General features: G+C 44.5%; 1 pseudogene; it reads right to left on the reverse strand.

Moving 5' to 3' along the window:
- Positions 1-1,325: 1,325 nt before the first annotated feature.
- LOC101572978 lies at positions 1,326-1,799 on the reverse strand (annotated as a pseudogene).
- Between the last annotated feature and the right edge of the window lie 547 nt (positions 1,800-2,346).

Raw genomic sequence — 2,346 nt, forward strand, 5'->3', positions numbered from 1 at the left:
GTGCAGAAGTGAAAGCAAAAAGGGAACATTTTTTACAGGCAGATGATCCCAATTATCTTAAAGGTTAATTTTCAAATTTACATAGTTACGGAACTGTCCAATTCCAGTGAACATCAAAACACCAATTCAGAAACACTAAGTGAGATAAGCATGCAAAATTCAGAATATTTAAAAAATGCAAGTCCCAGTTGCCTAAATACATTCCGCAGGCAAAGGTGAATTTGAAGGTGTTCAACAGAACCAAAAGCAAGAGAAACGGAAAGAGACACTTCAAAATCACCAAAGTTGACTCCCTGGTTTTAGGATTTTGATTTTTTTTTGGGGGGGCGCTGCTCAGGATGCCTTCAGGTCAGGTCTGGTTTGGCTTGAGGATGAGGGGATCGAACTACAGCATCCTGAGCCTGACTGCTTTGTTTCAGCAGGCACTTAAACACCTGAGCTAATGGGCAGCCCCCCCACCCCCACCCCCACCCCCGTTTTATAAATGAGAGAGCAGACTCCCAACTGGTGAAGCTCACAGGTGAGATCAGGTACACGGATCTAATTCCTGGTAATGTCTGTAGTTACATATACTTAAAATACAAGAAATAAATACTGTGCCCAGAAACATTAACTGCACTGATTTAAATAAAACTGCTCAAAACACAAAGAGGAAAGAAGTGGAGCCGTGAGCACAGCAGCACACCACGCATGTGTAAGAGTACATAGAAAGGGCTCACTTTAACACTTTTCAAAAATACAGTCAAATCTCTATCCAGCTTTCTCTTTCTTTCTTTCTTTCTTTCTTTCTTTTTTTTTTTTTTTCAGAACTGGGGATTGAACTCAGGTCCTTGTGCTTGCCAGGGAAGTGCTTATTCCACTGAGCCATCTCCCCAGCCCCCAGCTTTCATTTATAAGAAAATGTGCTAGCTTTAAAAATGTACATTCACTACTTTCCTACACCTTTTCACCGTTTTCCTTTTTTGTGGTGCTGGGGCCAGATCTAAGGCCTCACGTGTGCTACACAAGTACTCTAGCCTTAGCTGCAATCACAGTCCTTTTGCCTATTCTTTGAAACTAAGCGCTGGGTTTTTTTTAATGGTATATGTACATTTTAGCTGCAAGTCTAAGGAATAAACAAAATTCATATTTTGGTAACTCATAGTGTTTTTATAAAATAAAAAGCTCTCTATTAAAATACACATTTCACTGGGAAAAATAAATAGTAGACAAATGGACCTGCATAAAGCAAACATTAACTTCGGTAGATTTCAGTGCAGGACAGCCCACTAACAAGCATATTTGCCCTTATTCCCCCAGTTGTTCCACTTCTGAGCTTAGAATTTTTAAAATCTTTTTGAGATTTTATTACGTTGAGATTTATTTTCATTCCACATCATCTCCAGCCGACTCTGAGCACTTACAATTCTCTGACTAATTATTGGGAGCTTAATAAGAAGCATCTGGATCAGGGGTGATGGAAGAGTTTGCTGTAACCTGCAGCGACTGCTGCGGCCGTCCACATACAGCGATTGCGTTTGGCAGATGGTCCACCCCCTTCTCATGTTCACCTTGAGCCAGTAACCCTTCACCAAGCTGTATTTCTTCAAGGAAAAATTTCTAAACAGCTTCAGCGTCTTTAAGGTCAGGCTACTTAGAAAGTCCTCTCCTTGGCAAGCTTCTGTTTCTTTCTTTGTTCTTGAGGCCTGTTCTTGAAGTAGGGATCACTTCGCCTCTTGTGGTCAAAGTAAACGCAGTAAGTACTCCATGAAGAGGACCCCGCACACGCCAGCGGCGATGGTGCCATTCTGACCCACCATCTCCTTTCGACTTCACTGTGCCTGGTGCAGCAGGAGAGGTTGGCCACAAACCTGAGAGGCAATGGTACCTCCCGCAGCCAAAGCCGGCTGAAGAAGTTGGGTCCAGGTTTGAGAACCCGGCTCCCTCCCTCAGACATGGGTGCTGACCGTGGTCCTGAAAGGATTCCCAAGCTGCTCAGGTTGGCCAGAGTGGTGATACAAGGTCTGAGAGTGGTTAACCACACTCACTTCTGACATCCTGAGTGAGTCTAGGGCAAAAGGAGACACAGAGAGGTGTATGGCTGAGGAGGGTGACAATAAGGAACAGCTCCTGTAGGGGTTACTGGGGAACCTCAATGAATTCTGAAAAGAACTGCCCAGCAGCTGCGAGGGCTCAGGGAAGTCACAAGACAGGCGCATATCACCTGTCCCATGGGTGCCACAGCAGTCCCTAGCTCCAGTTTCCCTCAATGATGGTCACCATAATAGCCAGGAATGCTGATCCCCGTGACACCCCAGTTCTAAGGTACCATTGTGAGCACATGGTTGGTGGCTGAAGGAATGCGTG

Source organism: Octodon degus, unplaced genomic scaffold (assembly GCF_000260255.1).
Source record: "Octodon degus isolate 3935 unplaced genomic scaffold, OctDeg1.0 scaffold00005, whole genome shotgun sequence".
Classification (NCBI taxonomy): Eukaryota; Metazoa; Chordata; class Mammalia; order Rodentia; family Octodontidae; genus Octodon; species Octodon degus.